The 24451-nt window shown below is 52.4% G+C and overlaps 2 pseudogenes across 2 annotated transcripts in view; one reads left to right on the top strand and one right to left on the bottom strand.

Annotated features, from left to right (window-relative positions):
- Positions 1-789, bottom strand: part of LOC309621875 (serine/arginine-rich splicing factor 3 pseudogene) — a 37995-nt pseudogene extending 37206 nt beyond the window's left edge. The window contains exon 1 of the transcript in view: positions 786-789. The product of the transcript in view is annotated as a serine/arginine-rich splicing factor 3 pseudogene (transcript). The remainder of the gene's footprint in view (positions 1-785) is intronic.
- A 5473-nt stretch (positions 790-6262) lies between these two features.
- LOC309621874 (thimet oligopeptidase-like) lies at positions 6263-20902 on the top strand (annotated as a pseudogene). Its single transcript has 8 exons — positions 6263-6269; positions 17457-17615; positions 17816-18191; positions 18271-18466; positions 19480-19522; positions 19629-19757; positions 20394-20532; positions 20747-20902. The product of its transcript is annotated as a thimet oligopeptidase-like (transcript).
- The last annotated feature ends 3549 nt before the right edge of the window (positions 20903-24451 follow it).

The raw sequence follows: 24451 nt of genomic DNA, 5'->3' as shown, positions 1-24451 counted from the left end.
CCAAAAGCAACCACTAAGAAAACTATACAAACAGTATACACAAATGATTATAAATAAATTAGATTAAAATGGACTTACCAAAAAATGTTTAAGTAACCCACAAGAAGGCAAAATAAGAGAAACACAGGATTGAGAAACTAAGGTAAAAGACAAAACAAAAAATAAAATGGTAGACCTAATCTTTAACATAGCAATAATTACATTAACTGTAAATGATCTAAATAACCAAGTCAAAGACAGAGATTGGAAGAGTAGATGAAAAAATCACAAGCATGATCCAACTCTATACTGTCTATAAGAAGCTTACTTTAAACATCATGATATAGGTAGTTCAAAGTAAAAGGATGAAAAAGGTATATCATGTGAACATTCATCAGAAAAAGCAGGAATGGCTATATTAATATCAGATAAAGTAGATTTCAGAGCAAAGGAAATTATTAGGGGCAAAGAGGGTCATTACATAAAGATAACAGGAATAATCCACCTAGATGACCTAGTGATACTAAATGTGTGTGCACCAAACAACAGAACTTCAAAACACATGAAGCAAACACTGAAAAAGGTAAAAGGAGAGAATTTCAAATCCACAATTATTATTTGAGACTTCAACACAGCAATTTATAGAACTCCCAGAGACAAAAATCAGCAAGGGTATGGAAGAACTGAAAACATCATCAATCAACAGGATATAACTGACATTTAAAGAACACACTCAAAAAAAAAAAAAAAAAAGAACACACTCAATAAAAACAGAATACACATTCAAGTGTCCACGGAACATTCACTCATATACCATACACTGGGTGATAAAAAAACATTAGCAGATTTAAAAGAATTAAAATCTTAGAGAGTATGTTCTCTAGCCATAATGGAACCAGACTAGGAATCAATAACAGAAAGACAACAGGAAAATCTTCAATCACATGAAAACTAAACATCACAATTCCAAATAACTCATGGGTAAAAAGTCAAGGAAAAATTTTTAAATGCATAGAATAAAAGAAAATGGAGATATAACAGATCAACGTTTGTGGAATGAAGTGAAAGCAATGCTGAAAGGGAAGTTTATAGCACTAAATTGGGAAAGAAAATATTTCAAAGAAATAGTCTAATTTTCTATATTAAAATAGTAAAAACGGAAGAGGAGAAAACACTAAACAAGCAGAAAGAAGGAAATAATAAAGATGAAACAAAAATCCATGAAACTGAAAACAGGAAAATGGGGGGGGGAGGAAATCAATGAAACAAAAGGCTGGTTCTTCAAAATAAACAATCTCATCAAGAAAGATGTAGCAAGACTGATCAAGATAAAAAGAGAGATGGCACAAATCACAGATATCAGAAATGCAACCAGGGATACCATGACATATCCTGCAGGTTAATAAGGGACAAGTTATTATGAACAAGTCTACACTATAAATTCAAAAATGTGGATGAAATGGACCAATGCGTCTACACCCAAAACTACCAAAACTCAGCCAAGATGAAAGAGACAATCTCAATTTTCCTGTAACTATGAGAAACACTGATTTTTCATTTAAAAACTCCCAAAAGAAATATTCAGGCTTAGATGTTTCACTTTTACCCAAGACTTAAAGAATTAACACCAATTTTACATGACTTGATAAGAAACAGAAGTAGAGGGAACAGTTCCTAATTAATTTTATGAAGCCAGTATTACCTTGATACCAAAACCAGACTGGGATAGTATAGAAAGAAGAAAACTACAGGCCAGTATTTTTTATGAAATTGGCTGTAAAAATCTTCAGCCAAATATTAGCAAATTAACTCCAGAAATATATAAAAAGAATAATATACCATGACCAAGTGGTATTTATTCCAGTTATGCAAAGTTGGTTAAATATTTGAAAATCAAACAATGTAATCTACCATATCCAATAGATTAAGGGGGAAAAGTCATGTGATCCTAATCATTAATGCAGAGAAAGCATTTGACAAAATCCAATCCCATTCATGATTTTAAAAAAAAGAAGAAAAGAAACTCCAAGCAAACTAGGAATAGAAAAGGAACATACAGAAACTCATAAAGATGATCTACAAACAACCTATACCGACATTATATTTAACTGTGAAAGACTGAACGCTTTCTCTGTAAGATCAGAAACAAGGCACCGATATCTGCTCTCACCACTTTTATTAAATATATTACTGGAGGTTCTAGTAAGAAAATAAAGCAAAAATAAATAAATAGATACATTTAAAAGTTAAATTCTTAAAAAGTTTATTTAAAAGATGAAAGAACTATTCCTACTATGTTGAATAGGAAGGAATATATCCTCCTGAATGTTGAGTAGTAATATATCCTATTATATTGAAAAAGGAAAACTAAAACTGTCTGTATCTGAAGATGAGATGATAATCTAAATGGAGAAAATACCAAGGAATCCACATAAAGCTTGAGAAATAATATTAGTTTGTAAATGTTTTAGAGTACAAGATCCACACAATTTTATCAAATTATATATTAATAACAAATGTGTAGAAGCTTAAATAAAAATATGTGATGCCATTTACAACTGACCTAAATAAATACTTAAATAGAAGCCCAATAAGACATTTATAGGACCTCTATACTGAAAATTACAAAATGCTGATGAAGAAAATTTTAAAAGTCCCAAACAAATAGGGAGACATACCTTGTTCATGGATTAGAAAACACAACATAATAAAGCTGTCAATTCTCCCCAAGTTAAGAGGCTTAACACAATTACTCTTAAAATGCCCTCAAGATTTTTGTGGATATAGACAAGCTTATTCTAAGATTTATATGGTAGGAAGAGGCTGAAGAATAGCTAAAACAATTTGTAAAGGAAGATTAAAATGGGAGGAATTAATCTACCCAATTTCAAGATTTCGCAGTAATGATGGAGGGTAGATACATAGATCAATGGAATGGAACAGAGAACCCAGCAATAGACTGACACAAATACATTTAACTTGGTTTTGACAGCAGTGCAAAAGCTATCAAGGAAGAAAAGACTTTTCAAAAAATGGTACTGAAACAGTTGGACATCCCTCGACAAAAACAAACAAACAAACAATGAACCTTAACCTAAACCTTACACATCTTACACAAAAATTAAATCAAAGTGGATCATAATCTTAAATGTAAAAGCAGGACATTTTTAGAGAAAAAAAATAGGAGAAAATCTTTGGCATCTACAACTAGGTGAATAATTCTTAGACTTGACACCGAAAGTATGATCAATAAAAGCAAAAACTGATCAATTGGATCTCATCAAAATGAGTTAAAAATGCTTCATAGAAGATCCTTTTAAGTGGATGAAAACTCAAATTACACAGTGGGAAAACATATTTGAAAATCCCATAGGAGACAAATGACTTGTATCTATAATATACAAAGAACTCTCCAAACAACTTAAAAAAATCCAACTAGAGAATAGGCAGAAGACAGGAACAGACATTTCATGGAAGAGAATATACACATGGCAAAGAAGCACATGAAAAGATGTTCAACATCGTTAGCCATCAGGGAAATGCAAATTAAGACCATAATGAGATATCAGAGAATAACTAAAATTAAAGTATAGTGACAACATCAAATGCTAGCGAGTATGTAGAAAAATTATATCACATCACTGGTGGGAAAATAAAATGGTTTAGCCACTCTGAGAAACAGCTTGACAGTCTCTTTTAATCCTAAAAGTAGATTCACCCTACAATGCAGTAATTGTACTCTTGAGCATTTATCCAAAAGAAACAAAAACTTAATGAAGTTCCCACAGAAACTTACACATAAATGTTCATAGCAGTTTTATTTCTAATAGCCACAAACTGGCAACTCCCCAAATGTCTTTCAATGGGTGAATGTTGAAACAGATTGTGATAAAATCTTATGATAGAATACTACCGAGCAACAACAAGGAACAAATTATTAATATATGCAAAAATTGAAATGAACTTCAAGGGAATGATGCCGAGGGAAAAGTTTTTAAAAGCCAATCTCCGAAGATTAAGTAATTCATGATTATGTTTACATATTATTCTTAAAATAACAAAACTGTGGAGATGGAGAACAGATTAGAAGTTGCCAAGGGTTAGAGATGGGGGTAGAAGGTACAGCGGGGGAACTCTGTGAGGTTTTTGTGGTCCCAGTACAAATAATACAGCAATCTTGGTTTTAATCCCTAAAGATTTTTAAAAGCAATTCCTAGTAAGAGGTGTCCAGATATTTAGCAATGGCAGCAGATTAGAGGTATAGCTCCCCAACATGACAACTTCGAAAGAGATCTATACTATCAATACTAATTTAATGCATATGTTAATTTTTAAAAGGCCAGTCACAATACTTAAATGGTACATATCTTAACGATATTACTCTGGGTATCCAGCTATACCAGATGGACTAGCAGGATTTTCTGTCCATTCAATCTTATTTAAGACAGTAAATCTTATAATAAGACAGTTAAAAAAAGAAAAAGAAAAACAACAAACCTCAACTACAGTTGGATATTCTCACAGCAAGATGAGGTGAAAATACGTAGCAGCGGTTCAAAAGCTTAAGCAGTGGCACCTAAATTTGGCTGCACATTAGAATCCTCTGAAGCACTTTTTAAAAACCCTCACACCGACGGTTGGTCATGCTAGACCAATACAATCCTTTTAACTCTCCTCAGACGATGCCAATGTCTAGCCAGAACGGAGAACCAGCGGACTAAGCAGAAGGGGATGTTTCTACAAAGATCTCTTAACAATAAGTCCTCTCACCCAATCAAGATTTACCTCCCCGCAAAGGGGTAAAGAAGGCTAGATGTTGTCCATACTTGCTTAGCTTTAATTAGCACTTGTGACTTGCCCAAAACCTAGATCATGTTTCCCCTAAATTTCACGTTATTCCCTAAGTTTATCAAACCCAAGGCTAAGGGGTTTGCCAGGATGAGATTTTAAGTGCTCACACAGGGGAAGTCCCTGGCAAACCAGGACAGCGGTCACTCTACACTGCAATGTAAAGCATCCTAAATAACCCTGCCACTGCTCCCAGATACTAGTCTGTGCCAACCAGTGGAGAAAAGGCATTCTCCATTACTACCATGGCAAATGCTACTGTACTTACCTTGGCTGGTCCCTATCTTTTCCAGGCGCCACTCCCCTTCACCTGCTGGTGGACGCTTCGGCCAGCTGACAATGCAGATATTTTCAAACTTTAAGGTGAATAAAAATCATCTGGAGGGCCTGTTGTAACAGAGATCACTGAGCCCCACCAGAGTTGCTGATTCCATAGGGCTGGGACCGGGCCCTAAAACTTGAATATCTAACACATTATCAGGGGATGCTGGGAAAGCTGGTCAGGTAATGGTAAAGCTGGCCAGGAAAAAGAAACCCGACGTGTCAGATCATAAAGTATGGAAGGGCAAGCCCGCCGGCAGTCCAGGCCGAGGGGGGGGGGGGCGGACCTGGGTCCCCAGCCCTACAGGGCCAACGGCAGACCGGCTCGGGCGCCCCTCGGAAGCGCGGGGTCCCCGCTGCCGAGTCTGTGACCCCGGCCGGCCCCGGCTCCCCTCTGCCCACCCTGCGCGCGGGGGCTGGAAACGGCCGCGGAGAACCAGGCAGGGTGGGAAGGGGGGCTCCAAAGAGGGTCTGGCGACTCGAGTCGCTCCGTTACTCGGTGGGCTCAGCGCGCGCCGTGGGGGAAGAGAGGTGGAGGTCCGGGAAGAGGGGACGGGCGGCACTCACGTAGACCAGCAGCAGCCATGGGTAGACGGCAGGCTCGGCCACCACGGGCGACTCCAGCCTCAGCTTCTCCCCCACGTTTTCGCGCGCGGCCCCCGCACCAGGCTAGTCTGGCGGTTGGGGGAGGGGCGGGGCGCCGCCGGCGGGGGCGGGACAGGCGGGCGGGCGGGCGGGTGGGAGGCTGAGGGGAGGGAGCCTGGCCTGGGCCTCAGCCGGCGCCGCCGCCGCCGCCGCCGGCCTGCTCCCGTCCGGCCCCCGGCTCCCTCTTTGTGGTCACAGGCCCGGGGCCTCCAGCGCTGCTGCCAACTGGGGCCGGCGTGAGGCAAGCACAATGAGCCGGGGCCCGGCTGAACCACTCACTCGCGGCGAGCGCCTCCCGCCCCGTGGACCCGCCCCCACGCACGCACGTACGCACGTACGAACGCACGCACGTACGCACGCAAGCACGCACGCACGTCTTCAGCTGCCCCCGGCCACACCCACCGGCCCGAAGTGGAGACCGGGGGAGACCCCTCGGGGCCTGGGGTGGCGGGTTCGACTCCCCCCCTTGATGTACCGTGACACCTCCCCCCCAATATGTTTCTAGGTATTATAAGTATATTGAATATACTATTATATACACACTTGCGTATGAATTTATATGTGTATGTACATGCGCATATTTACATATAGGTGTGTGTGTGTACACATTGTATATATGTATGTGTATATATCTTATATATATGATATATGTATGTATATATACGATGAATTTCTATATACAGTACATATATATTTTTATGCTATATGCTTTTATATGTAGGTGTATATGTGTGTCTATATGTATGTACGTGTATGTATTGCATATATTATATGTGTATGTATGTATACTGTCTATATGCACACCTAAATATCTTTGTATGTGTGTATATACGTATGCTATATATGTACCTAGGTGTGTATATTGCATATGTTAAACGTATGTGTACATACTGTATACATACAAACTATGCATTTTATGTGTGTATGTATAGTGTATATGTATGTGTGTATTGTCTATATTGTGTGTATATGTGTGTATACATACTGTATATATACGAACTGCATTTTATATGTGTGTATATATGTATGTGTGTATTGTATATACTATATGTGTATATGTGTGTACGCATACTGCATATGTACACAGCTGTATATTTTTGTATGCTTGTACATATGTACGTGTGTGTGTATATACACACACACCCCATATGGATTCTGTTTGTCTGGAGAACCCTCACTGATACGGACACTTATGACAATTGAGTACCTGCTCTTTGCCAGCCAGGGAGCCAAAGGCTTGTCTTTCGGTGTCTCCCTTAAGTATCACGAGTCCCAGGAGGGAAGGTGATGCTGCTCCTACCAGTTGAGGTGCCTCAGGGTCAGTTAGGTGGACAGGGCGGGGACTGGAGCCTGGTGGAGCCCAGGTGGAGTTCTAGCAGCAGTACAGCCTAGCAGTCCCACTTCCCCGGGTGCTTCTCACAAAGACGCCGAGGGAGAGTCGGGATCTGAAGGAGGGAATGAGGAAGCTTCCGTGGGTCCGCAAGCCCAGACCAAGGCTGACTCGTCAAGAGTGTTAGAGGTCAGGACTGTGGTTACGCTGGGGGTGGGCTTACACAGAGCCATTCATATCCTGAAAAAGTATCCATTCTGCTCTTGTTTGTATGGTTACCCCCCTCCCCCAAATCTTTTAAAAACAGATTCTCTTGGTTCCTGGGAACACACACGGGGAAGTTGTGTGTGAGGGGGTATGATCCAGGGGACAGGGAGGATAAGCCCCCCACTCGTAGGGCAAGGAGTGGCTCAGCTTTGTGAGCTGAGGATGGCCCACGAGGTTCCAGAGAGAAGGGTCCCTGCTCCGTTCCTGCTCTGTGCACCCCATTCCCAGCCTGAGAAGCCCAGAGCCACCCACCCCCCCGCAACACACGCACACCAGGGAGGAGAGCCAGTCACCCTGGCTCCCAGCCTCTGGCTCCAAGGCTCCCGGCACTAGGAGCTACTTTCAGCTTTCATGCCCTAGGACACGGCCAGAGCTATTGTCTCCGGAAACTCTCTGTCTGTCTCTCCCCCGGCCTCCCTCCCTTCCTCCCTCCCTCCTCCGCTTCTTCCCCTCCAGCTCCATCTGTCCTCCCCTCCACCCTGCATTTCTACACAGGATGGCTCACAGACAGCTGCTCCCCGTGCCCACCTGCCACCATTCCATGGATGTCAAAGCAAGCCCTGGGGACTTCCCTGGAGGTCCAGTGATTAAGACTCCGAGCTTCCACTGCAGGGGACGCGGGTTCGATCCCTGGTCAGGGACATAAGATCCCACATGCCACACAGCACGGCCAAAACAAAATGAATAAATAAAGTTATAGTGATGAAACAGCCCTAGTGGTGCAAGGATGGGACGTATAGCTCTATGGTATAGAAAAAAGGTCCAGAAACAGATATATGAGAACTTGATATGATAGAAAGTGGGGAAATTAAGGAGTTTTCAATAAATGGCATTAGGACAATTGCATATCCATGTGGGGAAAAGTAAATTAGAAAAAAAAAAAGCAAGCCCTGGTCAGGTGTGACCTTGGGCCCAGGGCCATTGGCACAGGTTGTCATGTGGGATGTTCTTCCTTAGACTCCTCCCTCCCTCCTGTGTCACTGTCACTTCCTCCAGAACCTTCCTGGACTCCCCTCCACAAGCCCGGGGTGTGCCCTCACCCGCCCTGGATCACCAGAATTCCAATCCCGGCCCACCCTTCCCCGCCAGGTAGAGAACTGTGCATGGTCAATAAGACCGTAGAGGTCATTGGCCATTGCTATTGCAGCTGGAATTGTTACTGTGTTTAGATAGGGTGACCAACACCTGCCCCCAGTTTGCCCAGGACCGCTCAGGTTTGAGCGCTGGAACTCTGGGGAAACTCTCAGTCCTGGGGAACCCCAGAAGGCTGGTCAGCCTATTTAGGACAGATCTTTCACTTGATCTCCCAACCCCCGAGAGCCAGAAAGGGAATCTCCCCCCTCCTTCCATTGTAACCTTCATTCATTCATCCACTCATCCCTTTATTCAACTCCTTTATTCAGCAAGTATTTATGAAGCATCTACTACACAGCAGACACTCTTCTAGGTGCTGGGGACATAACAGCATCCCTGTCCTCAAAGAGCTCACGTTCTAGCGAGGGCAGCAAACAGTAAACTGAGAAGGTGTGATTTATTACATGGGGATGATGTCTCGGAGACCACTGCAGGGCAGGGGAGGTGGGAGAGGAAAGGGGCAGTTCTAAATGCAGGCGCTGACGGGATTGGGGCAGACCTTGCCCTGGGCCAGGCTGGTTGCTTCAACACAGCTGTCCTCGCCCAGAGCCATCCTGCCCCCGCCTCACCCAGTTCTTCCGTGATGTGTGGGGAAAATCTGTGGTTGTCACAACTGGGAGGGAGGGCCCCTGGAATCAAATGGGTGAGGCCAGGGATGCTGCTAAACCCCACACAGTGCCCAGGAGGGGCCCTCAGCAGAGGATGACCCGCCCCGAATAACCCCAGTGCCACGGGGGAGACCCTGCACTAATATTATTCAGACCCGCTGGTGCCCCGATTCCTGCACAGGCAGGGACTCTAACCGGGTCACCTCTGTATCCCGAGGTGACCTAGAGTGGGGCAGCCACGAGGGCTGAGATGAGTATCGGGGGTGAAATGACAAACCTCTGCACCCACTCTCCCCTCCGCACCCCAGGGGCGATGGTCTCTATCTCCTCCCCGTGCAGGTAGCTTTTCCCTGAGCCATTTCTTCTTGTCAAGGTCCCTGTCGCAGGTTGGGTTCCCCAAAGATGACGTTGAGAGCAAGGATTGGAGTGCAGGTGGTTGATGTGAGGCGTGCAGGAACAGATACAGCTGCCATAGGGTCCCACAATTCCACTCCCGGGCATAGATCCGGAGAAAACTCTAATTCAAAACTATACATACACCCCTGGCATTTCCCTGGTGGTCCAGTGGTTAAGAATCCATGCTTCCAGTGCAGGGGGCGTGGGTTCCATCTCTGGTCAGGGAACTAAGATCTCACATGCCGTGTGACAATAAAAGAAGAAAGAAAAAAGAAAGAAAGAAAGAGAGAAAGAGAGAAAGAGAGAGAAAGAAAGAAAGAAAGAAAGAGAAAGATAGAGAGAGAAAGAAAGAAAGGAAGAAAGGAAGAAGGAAAGAAGAAAGAAAGAAAGATACATGCACCCCAACGTTCATTGCAGCACTATTTACAGTAGCCAAGACATGGAAGCTACCTAAATGTCCACTGATGGATGAATGGATAAAGAAGATGTGGTACATATATACAATGGAATATTATTCAGCCATAAAAAGAATGAAATAATGCTATTTGCAGCAACGTGGATGGACCTAGAGATTATCATACTAAGTGAAGTAAGTCAGAAGAGAAAGACAAATATCATATGATCTCACTTATATGTGAAATCTAAAATACGACACAAATGAACTCGTCTACAAAACAAAAACAGACTCACAGACATAGAGAACAGACTTGTGGTTGCCAAGGGGGAGAAACAGTGAGGGAGGGTTGGATTGGGAGTTTGGGGTTAGCAGATGCAAACTATTAAATATAGGATGGATAAACTACAACGTCCTACTGTCTAGCACAGGGAACTATATTCAGTATCCTGTGATAAGCCATAACGGAAAAGAAAAAAGTTTTATTTATAGGTTCCATCCCTAACTGAGCTGGCCCATCCCCTCCCATGTTTCTAAGTGCAGCCCGAGGCTGCAGACTTCCCACCCCACCGTGGTCTTCAGCTCCAGAGCAAGCCACCTGCGAACCACCCACATCTTCCCAGGGGCTGGCAACTCTCCTTTGCTACTGATTCCAAGACACATCCAAATAGCAAAAATGTGACCATGAAAAGAAACTCAGGCATGTTCAAATCAGGGAAATAACATTCTTAGCTCTGTTCAGTACTCGCTTAATTTTACAAGAGCTTAGAGTTACAAAAAAGTTGCAAAGATCTGTACAGAGTGTACAGAGTGCCGTGGACCCTGACCCAGTACCCCTATTTCCAACTCATTAGTACCTTAGTGTGACATGTTTATCCAACTAAGGAACCAAGATGGATACATTGTTATTAACTAAAGTCCACACTTTATTAGAATTTCCCTAGTGTTCCCCTAACATCCTTTTTCTGTCCCAGTCTCCTCTGGGCTGTGACATTTCTCAGACGTCGCTGGGTTTTGATACCTTGAAAGTTTTGAGGAGGACTGGTCAGGTGTTTTGTCCCTCAATTTGTTAGTCTGTTTGTTTTCTGATGTTTTCTTATGGTTGGTCTGGAGTTATGGGGTTTGGGGCGGAAGACCCAGACAGAGATAAAAATGCCATTCTCCTCAGGTCACATCAAGGATACACACCATCAACGGGACTTATGACAAACGATTTTACCCTTGATCACCTGGCCAGTATTGTCTTTTTTTTCTTGCTGCGTTGGGTCTTCGTTGCGTGTGGGCTTCTGTAGTTGTGGCACGGGGGCTCAGTAGTTCTGGCTCCCAGGATCTAGAGTGCAGGCTCAGTAGTTGTGGCCCACGGGCTTAGTTGATCTGCGGCACCTGGGATCTTCCCGGACCAGGGCTTGAACCTGTGTCCCCTGCATTGGCAGGCGGATTCTTTTCTTTTCTTTTTTTCTTTTGCAACCAAAACGTTAATCCCAAGGATTCTCACAAAACATATTACAAATGACAGCATGAAAAAAAAAATTGCACAGTAACTCAAAGTTCAGCTCTACAATATACTCTTAATCTGGCAGGACATTGGTATCTTGATAATCTCAAATTTCCAAAAAATATTACAAAGAGCTATGTATTCATGTACAGCAATCACAGAGGGGACGTATGACCTAACTCAAAGGTAAACTAACTTCCTTGAAACTTCTTAGATTTTAAACTCCCTGGACAATCTCTTGTCCGGTGTGAAGACTAGTGGAATTTTTAAACCTCTAATCTAGGGTAAGGGTGCGGCTTTCATTTTTACCTGCTGGCTTGGGTTCACAGCACCTTTTAAAGACTGCTTGCTTAACTACAGCTGCATACCACATCCCAGCTACAGAAAGTCTTTTCAATGTTTGCCAGTGTTGTTTCCATAATAGTAAACATCACACTTTAGGTGGGCAGGAGTTAGAGTTTTATTATCAGTCTAGGCAAGACCAAAAATTCAAAGCAAGTTCAATTTTGCTTAAGGGAACATTGTAAGGTAACAATTCTTCATATTACATGCCTCACAGGACCCATTTCAAACCATAGAGAATGACACCTTTATGTGTCACTGTCCCAAGAGACAAACAAATGTGAACAACTAAAACATTTAAAAAGTGCACCAAGCTTCGGAAGTCTCAAACAAAACTTGAATTTTCTGTACATACTCCTGCCAAATGAAGTTATTGCCTGTACACCACTCCTCTTGCAAAGTGGTCTTCTATTTCCTTTCATCTGACCTAGATCGGCTAGGAGACCTAGAGAAAGATCAGGACGGCTTGTGATTTCTCTCTTGGGACAGGGATCTCTCTCTTCTCCTATATCTAGAAAGGGACCTGCTCTGGCTGACGGAGAAGGCTCTCCATCTTGGAGATGTGTGGGAGGTGGAGGACTCCTCCTCCCATAATCATCTCGAGGGCGACGACCCCAAGAAGGAGGCGGTCACGATTTCGACTTCTCTTTTCCCCATTCGACAGGTCCACTCTTACTCGGCAGCCACATAGTGTTCTCCCATCTAGTTCTCGGACAGCATCGGCTGCATCTTGGGGATCTTCACATTCAACGAGAGCGAAGCCGGGAGGGTTTTTAGCACCCCACACACTTCAGAGTGGTCCATAATAGCCTAAAGCTCGTTCCAATTCAGCCTTGTTACCACTGTTTCCAAGATTCCCTACATAAACTTTACAGTCCAACGGACAGGAATCACGTTGCAAGACCCTCGTGGCTCCTGGGTTTCACGGGCCACAGGGTGGTCCCGGGCCTCTAGAATCTGGTAGCTGAATCTGCTCGCACAAGCTGTCCTGTGGGGATGCGTTTTCCCCTATGTGTCCAGCCCGGGGCCCTGCTCTCTTGGCCTGGCCTCCCGGGTGAGAGGGTGAACCCCAGCTCCCTGGAGCAGACACTCAGAGCCCTGGTGACCGGACTCACGGCTGACGGGGCTGGAGCGGCGGCTGGACACGTGTGGCCAGCCTGGTGGTGTTTGGCCCCGTCTGCAGTTCCAGTTCCAGCTGAGAAAGAGCCTCCCTGTGTTACTTTCTCCTGGTTGTGTAAGGATCCCCGGTGTCATTTGACAGAAATGTAGACGGTGTGTTCTTTCTCTCTTTTCTCCCTGCTTCCTCTCCTCCCTCTCTGCCTCCCTCTCTCCCTGTACCTCTTTCCCTGTTCCGCTCTCCCTCTACCTCTTTCCCACTCCCTCTCTCGCTCTCCCTCTGTCTCTTCTTCTCTCCCTCCCTCTCTCCCTCTCCCTCCCTCTCCCTCTCTCTTTCCTCTCCCTATCTCCCTCTCTCCTCTCTCCCTCTTCCCTCTTCCTCTCCCGCTTCCCTCTGCCTCTTTCCTCTGCCTCTTTCCTCTCCCTCTTCCCTCTCCTCTTTCCCTCTCCTTCTCTCCCTCCCCCTCTCTCCCTCTCCCTCTCTCCCCCCTCTCTCTCCCTCTTCCTCTCTCCCTCTCCCCTGTCTCTGCCTCTCCCTCCGTCTCTCCCTCTGGGAGGGAGTGAGGGAGATGGAGAGATGGAGGGAGCGGGAGAGTTGGAGGGAGAGGGAGAGGGAGAGGGAGAAGAGGGAGGAGAGGGAGGGAGGAGACGTCTCTCCCTCCCTCCCTCCCTCTGCCTCCCTCCCTCTCCTCCCTTTCCCTCTCCCTCCGTCTCTCCGTCTCCCTCACTCCCTCTCAGAGAGGGAGAGACGGAGGGAGAGGCAAAGACAAGGGAGAGGGGGAGAGGGGGAGAGGGAGAGAGGGAGGGGGAGAGAGAGGGGGGAGAGAGGGAGAGCTCTCTTCCTCCCTCCTTCTCCCTCTCTCCTCCTTCTCTCCCTCTCTCCCTCACCCTCTCTCCCTCTCCCTCCCTCCATCACTTTCCCTCCTTCTCCCTCTCTCCCTCCCAGAGAGGGAGAGACAGAGGGAGAGGGAGAGGGGGGAGACAGGGACACGGAGAGGGAGGGAGGGAGGGAGGGAGACAGAGAGGGAAGCAGGCACCCTCTCGCCTTCTCCCTCTCCCTACCTCCTTCTCCGACTCCCCCTCTCCTCTCCCTCTGTCTCTCCCTCTCCCTCCCTCCCTCCCTCTAGGAGAGGGAGAGGGAGAGGAAGGGAGGGAGAGAGAGAGAGGGAGGGGAAGGGAGACGGAGAGGGAGAGACGTCTCGCCCTCCTTCCCTCTCCCTCCCTCGCCCTTTCCCTTCCTCTCTCCCTCTCCCTCCCTCTGTCTCACCCTCTCCCTCCCTCTGTCTCTCCCTCTCCCTCCCTCTGTCTCTCCCTCTCCCTCACTCCCTCCCAGAGAGGGAGAGATGGAGGGAGAGGGAGAGACGAGGGAGAGGGGGAGAGGGAGAGAGGGAGGGGGGAGAGAGGGAGAGGGAAGAGGGAGAGTGGGAGAGAGGGAGAGAAGGAGGAGGGAAAGGGAGGAAGAGACCTCTCTCTTTCTCCCTCTCTCCGTCTCTCCCTCTCTCCCCCTCTCTCTCCCTCTCCCTCTCTCCCTCTTCCCTCTCTGCCTCTTCCCTCTGCTTCTTTCCTCTGCCTCTTTCCTCTCCCTCTTCCCTCTCCTCTTTCCCTCTCCTTCTCTCCCTCCCCTCTCCCTCTGGGAGGGAGTGAGGGAGATGGAGAGATGGAGGGAGCGGGAGAGTTAGACGGAGAGGGAGAGGGAGAGGGAGAAGAGGGAGGAAAGGGAGGGAGGAAACGTCTCTCCCTCCCTCCCTCCCTCTCCTCCCTTTCCCTCTCCCTCCGTCTCTCCGTCTCCCTCACTCCCTCTCAGAGAGGGAGAGACGGAGGGAGAGGCAAAGACAAGGGAGAGGGGGAGAGGGAGAGAGGGAGGGGGAGAGAGAGGGGGGAGAGAGGGAGAGCTCTCTTCCTCCCTCCCTCTCCCCTCCTTCTCTCCCTCTCCCTCCCTCCATCACTTTCCCTCCTTCTCCCTCTCCCTCTCTCCCTCCCAGAGAGGGAGAGACAGAGGGAGAGGGAGAGGGAGAGGGGGGAGACAGGGACACGGAGAGGGAGGGAGGGAGGGAGGGAGACAGAGAGGGAAGCAGGCACCCTCTCGCCTTCTCCCTCTCCCTACCTCCTTCTCCGACTCCCCCTCTCCTCTCCCTCTGTCTCTCCCTCTCCCTCCCTCCCTCTAGGAGAGGGAGAGGGAGAGGAAGGGAGGGAGAGGGAGAGAGGGAGGGGGAGGGAGACGGAGAGGGAGAGACGGAGAGACGTCTCGTCCTCCTTCCCTCTCCCTCCCTCGCCCTTTCCCTTCCTCTCTCCCTCTCCCTCCCTCTGTCTCACCCTCTCCCTCCCTCTGTCTCTCCCTCTCCCTCACTCCCTCCCAGAGAGGGAGAGATGGAGGGAGAGGGAGAGACGAGGGAGAGGGGGAGAGGGAGAGAGGGAGGGGGGAGGGAGGGAGAGGGAAGAGGGAGAGTGGGAGAGAGGGAGAGAAGGAGGAGAGAGGGAAAGGGAGGAAGAGACCTCTCTCTCTCTCCCTCTCTCCGTCTCTCCCTCTCTCCCCCTCTCTCTCCCTCTCCCTCTCTCCCTCTCCCTTGTCTCTGCCTCTTCGTCTCTCTGTCTCTGGGAGGGAGTGAGGGAGATGGAGAGACGGAGGGAGAGGGAGGAGAGGGAGCGAGGAAGAGGGAGAGAGGGAGGGAGAGAGGGAGAGAGGGATAGAGGGAGGGAGGGAGAGATGTCTTTGTCTTTCCCTCCCTCCATCACTCTCTCCCTCTTCCCCCTCCCTCTCCTGCTCCCTGTCCCTCTCCCTCCCTCTATCCCTCTCTCCCTCTCCCCCCTCCCTCTCCTGCTCCCTGTCCCTCTCCCTCCACCTCCTTCCCTCTCTGGAGAGGGAAGGAGGTGGAGGGAGAGGGTGAGGGAGAGGGAGCACGAGAGGGAGAGAGGGAGAGGGAAAGAGGTATAGGAAGAGCGGAACAGGGAAACAGGGACAGGGAAAGGGGGACAGGGAGAGAGGGAGAGGGAAAGAGGGAGAGGGAGAGGGAGAGCAGAGCAGGGAAACAGGGACAGGGAAAGAGGGAGGCAGAGAGGGAGATGGAAACGGGGAAAGGGAGGGGGGACGGATAGAGGGAGAGGGAGAGAGGGACAGGGAAAGAGAGACAGGGATGGAGGGAGGGAGAGAGGGACAGGACAGGGCAAGAGGGACAGGGAGAGAGGGACAGGGAGAGAGGGAGGGAGAGAGGGAGGGAGAGAGGCAGAGGGAGAGATGGAGGGAGAGTGAGAGGCAGGGAGGTAGAGGGAGGGAGGGAGGGAGGGGGACAGAGAGGGAGACAGGGAGAAGGGCTGATGGGGGCTCCCTCCCCCTCCCATCCTCTGCCCACTGCTTTCTCTTTTTTCTGCTTCAACAAACACCAGGCGCCTTTCAGATCAGCCCTGAAGTCAACGTTGATGCTTGGGACGGCCTGACCTCCCCGCTGCCTTCCAGCCCAGGACCACAGCTGGGAGATGAAGTCTGCGGGGCCCTGGGGGGGGGCAGCGGCGGCGGAGGTGGTGGAGGCAGGCACCTCCTCTGACGCCCAATCTCTCCTCCTTTACGAGGCAGCCGCCAGCTCCCCTCCCTGACTCCCCAAGATTTGGGGCCATTTTAATATGTGTCGATAATGCCATGAGCTACTATTTAACTTTTCCACGAGGACCCATCTCCCGAAATGCAGTGGTTTTCAGGCTTGGCTGCACTAGAGAACCCCCAGGGAAAGGAGAGACGTCTGTACCTCCCTCTCTCTCCCTCTCCCTCCGTATCTCCTTCTGGCTCTCTCCCTCTCCTTCTGGGGTGATGCCCGATGAGCTCAGATTCGCAGATGTTCCCCCCATCCCCTCTCTGTGCCTTGCGTGGGGCCTGGGCCTTCTCACTGTGGCCCGGGAACAGCCTCGACATTCAGACATCGGTTCCTGCAAGGACACTTGCGTTTGGTCCATACCGCATGTGGCTGCAGTCTGTGCTTCTCCCGTTTAGCATCTTCAGTAGATGGGGGCTGTGCATGAGCCCTTCATCTTCCCCGCAGACACCACTGGTGCTTGCTCGGCCTCGCGGGTGATGTCCACGGGGGACAGACCTGTGTCCCCACCTTCTTGGGCTGCAGACAGGCCACGTTGGTCCTGTGGTGACTGGGGGCTCCCAGGAGAACCCCACCGCAGACCCAGAGAGGTGGCCCCAGAGAAGGTGGCGTACGCCTGGGGCCAGGCCTCACCAGCCAACCACGGGGCACCTGCAGCAACAGGTCTCTCGCCGTCCAGGGGCTGGGTGTTCGGGCGCCGTGGGGATGAGCTGCTGTCTGCACGGCAGCCAAGTTTGTATTGTTGAGCCCGGGTGGAGAGCCTGGTCACATTTCTTCCTGCCCTTGGCCTTAGAGCTCATCATGGTTCATGCCGTTTCTGGTTCCAAAAGGACCTGTGTTCATAAAGACCACATGTTAGGACAGCACCAAAGTGTCTAGAAATCCAGGCCAGGAGGAGGAGGGAGGGTGTTTGGCTGTGCCTGCCAGTGGCCTGAGAGCCCTCCCACCCACAGAGACCTGGCCCGGGGCCTGTGGGGAGGGCGTGGCCCACGGTCCCCAGCGCTGGCTGTCTCTGGGTTCCAGGAGAACTGCGCGATCCTCGGGGAGCTGGTAAGGCTGCAGGCTCAGAAGTCCCGCCTGCTGGGATTCAGCACGCGTGCCGACTCTGTGCTGGAGATGAACATGGCCAAGACCAGCCAGGTGGTGGCCACTTTCCTAGGTAACCCCGCCTCCCCGAGTCCCAGTGGGGACGGGGGTCAGGTGGACCTTGACTGGACGTGGTGCTGCCTGAGACCCCACTGTGTCAGCCCTTGGGGGTCGCCTTCCCCAACCCTTCATTCTGCCTCGAGGGGCGTGGGGTGGGGGGCGGCTGGGCGGCTGCCACAGGGACATAGCTGAGCCTCTCCCCTCCGCCCGCAGATGAGCTGGCCCAGAAGCTGAAGCCCCTCGGGGAGCAGGAGCGGCCCTGATCCTGGAGCTAAAGAAGGCTGAGTGCCAGAGGCGGGGCCTGCACTTTGATGGGCCCATCAACGTCTAGGACCTGCGCTACTACATGAACCAGGGGGAGGAGACGCGCTACCACGTGGACCAGTACCTGCTCAATGAGTCCTTCCCCATGCAGGTGGTCACGCGCGGGCGGCTGGGCATCTCCCAGGAGCTGCTGGGGCTGACCTTCGACCTGGAGGAAGGCGCCAACATGCGTCACGAAGATGAAGATGTGAGGCTCTACACGGTCCGGGACGCGGCCTCGGGCAAGGTCATCCATCAGCAAGTTCTACCTGGACCTCTACCCTCGGTGCATGCGTGGGGGAACCTGTTGGCCGTGGGCCGGGGCTCCTCTGTGGTAGCGGGGCCTCACCCGCGTCCCTCCCCAGGGAAGGGAAGTCCGGGCACATGGCCTGCTTTGGCCTGCAGCCGGGCTGCCTGCAGCAGGACGGGAGGCGCCAGATTGCCATCGCGGCCATGGTGGCCAACTTCACCAAGCCTACGCCCAACCCGCCCTCCCTGTTCCAGCATGATGAGCTGGAGACCTACTTCCATGAGTTCTGGCAAGCGATGCACCAGCTCCGCTCCCAGGAGGGTGCGGGCGAGGGGCTGAAGGCAGGGGGCGGGGAGGGCCCGGGCTCTCCCGTGGTCCTCAGGCAGGCCCTCGCCACGGGATTCTTCCGCTGATGTCACCCCGCACGAGGAGACGCCCTCGGTGTCAGTTTCCATCATCAAACCCCACGCACTGGGCGCGTAAACAACGGAAGTGGATGTCCTCGAGACTCTGGAGGCTGGAAGTCCCAGATCAAGGAGTCAGGACTGGTTCCCTGCATGTTAAATACAGGTATTCAAGAGTTGCCTTTAAAAAAGACAAAATAGAAGAAAGGAACGTTGCATGCAAGGCTGGTGAGTGATGAGTGATGAGAACCAGAGGTTAGGCTCTGGGGCCGGGAGCACCACGCCCTGTGAGGCCCTGGGGCTGCTGCCAGTCTCGGTGGAGGCTCAGCAAGTCCCAGTGACTTCCCAATGTGGGGGGGGTCCCCAGATGAGCGTCTGGGCCCAGGACCCAGTGCTCGTTCAGTCTTCCTGCAGTCAGCCCTTCGTCCTGAGAGCGATGCTCTCACAGACTGCAACCGGAGCGCGTGGGGACACTTTACTGAGCTGTGCAGCCATCACTACTGCCCTGTTCTGGAACATTTCCCTCACCCCAAAAAGGTCCCTCACGCCCTTAGTTATCATTCCCTCCCCTCCCCTGTCCCTGACAACCAGGAACCCACTCTGACTCTGTGGATCTACCTGTTCTGGACGTTTCCCCTCAGTGGGGTCACACCCTGTGTGTCCTTCTGTGTCTGACTTCTCTCGCTGAGCACCGTGTTCTCACGGTGCATCCACGTGGCAGCGAGTGGCAGGGCTTCACACCTTTGCGTGGTCGAGGGCCGGAAAAAAGACAAACGAAAAGAAGGGCACGTTGCCTGCGACTCTGGTGACAGCCGGGGATGAGAACCAGAGGGTAGGCTCTGGGGCCGGGAGCGCCGCGCCCTGTGAAGCCCTGGCGCTGCTGCCAGTCTCGGCGGGGCACGAGCAGCGCCGTCCCCCAGGAGCTGCTGGACAAGCTCATCAAGTCCCGGCTGGCCAACCCCCGTGCGGCCGGGCCGAGGGAAAGGAAAGGGGCTCCCGGACCGCCCGGCTGGAAAGCGCGGCCTGGACACAGTGCCAGCGCCCCCGTCTCCTTCCTCCCGCCCTCCAGGCCTCTTCAACCTGCGCCAGATCGTCCTGGCCAAGGTGGACCAGGCCCTGCACACGCAGACGCCCTCGGACCCGGCCTAGGACAATGCCCGCCTCTGCCAGGAGATCCTCGGGGTCCCAGCCACGCCAGGTAGCCAAGCGCACGCCGGGCCCACCTTAGCGGTCGGTTGGCGGCTACTGCCCAGGTCAAGAGGATCCTCTGGTGGTGTGTGAAGGGGGACCGACTGACGGGCTCTGGTCGAGGCTCGCTGACCTCTGGCCTCTTCCTGCCTGGGTTCCTGGGCTGGTCCCTCCAGCTGTGGCCCGCGGAGTCCGAGGGTGGGCTGGGCGTATCTGCACGTGCTTTCTGGAGAGCCTGGAAGAGGCAGGAGAGGGCTTCATACCCCGGACGGAACGCGTCGACGAGGTTTGCCCGAGCGTGTCGGTGCGGAGACGCAGTTCACTCCCTCGTGAGCGCTTTAACCCGCGCTCTCCCCGTGCTGGAGGGCGAGCCCTGACTCATCCCTCGGAGCCTCGGGCAGCTGTCCCTGTAAGAGGCTTAGGGGTGAACCCTCGTGAGCTTCAGCAGAAAGTCGGCAAAGATTGATTTGTGTCCCTCCACTGAGTTGCCCGCAAGGTCCCCGTTTTCTAGAAGTGTTGGGCCAATACTCCCTCTAGTGGCAGGGGACTCAGACAGGGCTGCTTTGAGGCCCCAAGCTCTGGGCTCTGGGGAAGGGGCACGGAGCGGCCAGGGGGCCGGGCAGGAGCCTCTCCGCATGTGTCCCAGGGACCCACCTGCCTGCGACCTTCGGCCACCTGGCAGGAAGCTACGACGCCCAGTCCTATGGCTACCTGTGCAGCGAGGTGTACTCCGCGGACACGGTCCACACACTCGTTTCAAGCAGGAGGGCGTCCTGAGTGGCAAGGTGAGAGGCCGGCCTGCCGTGCAGACCAACACGGAGGTCCTTGGGCCTGGGTCTAGATGCTTTTGCCGCCCGCCTGGGCCTGCCAGGCTCTGAGGGCCCTGCCCAGAACCCCCTGCTCCCCTGCCCTTTGTTGAGTCACAGCAGAGGTGGCCACACCCACACCCTCCGTGAAGGGGGTGCTCCACCCTCCTGCAGCCCCGCCCCCTCTCCTCAGGTTGCCATGGACTACAGAAGCTGCATTCTGAGGCCAGGGGGCTCCGAGGATGCCAAGGGCATGGTGAAGCTCTTCCTGGGTTGTGACCCCATGCAGGACGCCTTCCTCCTGAGCAAAGGGCTGCAGGTTGAGGGCTGCAAGCCGCCGGCCTGCTGACGGCACGGGGTTTTGCCCCCCCAGGCGGGCCGGGTGCCTTAGCGCCCCGTCGGGGCGGGGGAGGGGCCGTGTGTCCTCCCAGCCCCCGAGTCCCCGGCGGCCGGCCTAGGCCAAAAGTCTCCACCTGGAAGTGTCTGGAAAGCCTGGCATCAAGGCTCCCCCTTGTTGCACTAATGCAATCCCTTCCTGGGGAGCTTTCCTGGTAACAAAACGGTTCTTTGAAAACGCAGCCATTAATAAAAAAGACTCTACTCCTGGTCTCTGCCTGCCGTCCCTTCCACCACAGGAGTGGCATGGGGGCCGTCACACTGGGGGGAGTTCTGACCTTGGTCGGGGATCAGCCCTGGGGCCGTGGTGACGCGTCTGGGTCACTGGGAGACGGCTGAGCTGTGGGGTGAGTTCAGACGGGGATGGTGCCCCGCACCCCGACCGGGCAGGCTCTCTAGTGAGGGGGTGTCAGTTTCCTGCCGGCCTCTCGCCCGTCTCTGTTTGGCATCTCGGGGGCTGTGACTGGCTGGAGCTGGTTCTGGCGGTGGGCACAGCTGCGGGAAGCCCGGCTGGGGCTGTCCCTGTCCCCGTGTCGTGTCCTCCTGCTCACGGCCGGCCGGCTGGCTCCCTCTGGTCATCGGCAGCTGCTGAAGTCTGGACCACAGCAAGGGGCCGCCTTCCTGGGTCCTAGCAATTCTTCCCAAAGGCCTTAGGGATGTGTTTTGGTGGCAGTAGGAATTCAGAGAGGGTGCTGCACCACTGGAGCGGTAGGGTGGCTCTGGACCGTCCCGTGTGTCCTTCCCTGGCCTTTGAGCTCCTTGGGAGCCCTGCCTCCACAAAGGACGCCAGGCAGCGGAACGAGGGCGCGGGCGGCGCCCCGACCTTCTCCCCGTGGCCCAGGCGGGCAGGCCGTGCCACGCTCTGTCCTCTCCTCAGCCTGCCCGCCCGTTCTGTTGTTATTTTACCGAAGAGGACACAGACATTCAGAGAGGCTAGGGTCCATGCCTGAGGTCTCATATCCAGTAAGTGTCAGAGCCGGGGTTTGAACCCAGACAGCCTGTCCCGGAGACCGCGCCCTAACCTCTACACAAACCACCTCCTGGTTCCCTTTATTAGCACAAGACTCATTTCCCTGACAAGCCCAGGCCCCATAAAGGCAACCCTGCCTCCCCCACGTGACCAGCCCTTGCCAACTACTCACCCCAGTGGCAGAGGGACGAGCCACACAGGGGACCCGCCCATCTTGGCCATGGGGACACAGACACCCACTCACACCCAGAAGGACCTCCTCTTTACCTTAGGCCACACGCCCATGCCGAAGGAGCTGCTGTCTGCCAGCTGGTGCAGGTACAGTTCTGTCCTGGAAACAGAGAAGGGACCAGAAGTAAGGGAGGACCCACCCACACCAGTGGCCTGGCAGGGCAGGTGGGCATCATGGCACGGGGCTCCACAGAGTGCCCCAGGTGGCCCCGGGGTCTGCCTCAGGCCCTGGCCCTGCCTCCCGAATATTCCTCACTTGCTGCCCTCAATGGGCCCTTCTTAAGTGAAGGCCTTCCAGAAGCTTCCTTACTCCTCAGTTACCCTGCTCTGAAAACTGGGAGTTTCCTCCCTAATCTGCCCTCTCTCCAAAGGGTAAGGTGCCCCTCTGGCCTTAGCCAGGAGGCTCAGGACAGGTTGGGCCTGCCCTTCAGACGGGGGTGGAAGGCAGGAGACAAATGATGGGGGACGCAGAGGCAAATTGAAAATTATCACCCCTCGCCTGGGGTGAGCACTCCCTGGAGCTTCACTAGATAGAACCTTACTCATTCGTTCAACAGATGAGGAAACCAAGGCTCAGAGACAGGGAGCCACATGTCCAAGAATTCCCAGGAGTCAGCGAGGGGCAGAGATGACTCCCTGGGCCACCTCCCCCAGAAGGCCCTCCCAGATGAGCCTTGTGGCTTCTCTGCTGTTCCACCTGGTGCCTCCTCGCCCTGAGCTACCTCAGGTGCACCCAAGGCTCTCACAGAGTTTAGGAGCTTCTGGAAGATTTGGGGTCTGCTGTTCCTTGCCCACCTCCCACGCTGCTGTCAGAACCTGTACCAAAATGTCACCGTCACAGCAGACACCCACCACCACCCCCCAGCGTGTATAAAGAGCCATATGTGAATTATCTCACTTAATCCTGTAAGGTCAGCAGTCAAGGTACTATTTCCACTTTACAGAGGAAGAAACGGAGGTTCAGAGCAGGTGACACCTGGCCAGGTTCACCCAGCCCAGGAGCAGTACCAGGCAGCAAGAATCAGAGGCCAGATTCCTAACCACTGGGCTCCACTGCCTCTCACCTCTGGGCAGAGGCAGGGCTGGGGCCCTGGAGAGCGGAGGCCCTTTGTCTCACTGCCCTCGGCTGTCCCTGCTCAGCCCAGTCGCTCACCTGAGAGCCAGGTCCAATCCGGATAGCATCTGGGAGAAAACCTCGAAACTGCCTTCCCCTTCCAGCTGCCGGGCCACGTGGCTCTTCTCCAACAGCATCGTCTGCCAGGGGAGAGGACAGGCGCCGGTCAGCACGAGGCCCCGCTAGGCTGCCCGCACACCCCCACCAACCCCCAGGCCCACTCTTCGAGGCAGCACCTCAGGCCCCAACTTGGCTGGACGCCTCCAAATCAAAACGTGCCAGGCCTTTGTCTCACTGATTCAGCGTCCACGCAGGCAATCAACGAATGCAACGGGCTCATTCCGATGAAGGAATCCAAGGGTACTAACAATTAACCCAGAGCCGCCCTCCAACACACTCTTATGCAACCGAAGCCCTTAATAACTTGACCCACATGGTGATGCACGGTAGACTTTCAGGGCCGGGACAGAAAGGGATTTATCGTGCACCAGCGAGTCTGGGTATTCTCCTAGCTCCACATACAAACAACCCTTCTAATAACCTAATCCTGTTTTCTGTTCAAACAGAATGTTGGCGGGGGCGGGGCGGGGGGGGGAAGGGGAGGAGCCAGGTGATTTCAGAGAGAGGAACAAACAGGCCATGTGCCTGTCACACACGGGCTGCCGCAGAAGGCCAGCGAGCGCCTGTTTAATTTCAGCTTACGCTTTTAAGACCCAGCTAATGAGCGGCTGAATTATGTATCTACTCATGAATATTTCATCCCTGTGATACTCCGAGGCACAGACGAGCTGGCCTGCTCCGGGAGGAGATGTCTGGGCACTGAGTGAGGTGGGGAGGAGCTGGCCTTGGCCTGGGGAGCGATGACCATTTAGACACATTCCAGGGTCCCAGCTGGAGGCGTGGGCCCTGCTGAGTGGGGCTGAGGCTACTGCAGCCCCAAAGAGCCCCCTCTCCCTCCCACCCAGAGGCCTCACCTGGAGCTGGGCGGCCGTGACTCGGCCTGTGGCGTTCAAGTCCAGTGACATCACCATGGAGCACCGGGTGGCACGGCGGCTGTGGCCGGTGAACATGGAGCCAAAGGCCCGGAGGACAGTGAAGGTGGCTCGAATCTTCTCCACTGGTGGGGCACAGACAGGGCATCACCCGTGGCCCGGGTGCTGCCACCCCCACCTCTCACAGGACCCCAT

This window comes from Balaenoptera borealis (genome assembly GCF_965194805.1).
Source record: "Balaenoptera borealis genome assembly, contig: HAP1_SCAFFOLD_1118, whole genome shotgun sequence".
Taxonomy (NCBI): Eukaryota; Metazoa; Chordata; class Mammalia; order Artiodactyla; family Balaenopteridae; genus Balaenoptera; species Balaenoptera borealis.
This window is presented reverse-complemented; position numbering and strand designations above follow the sequence as displayed.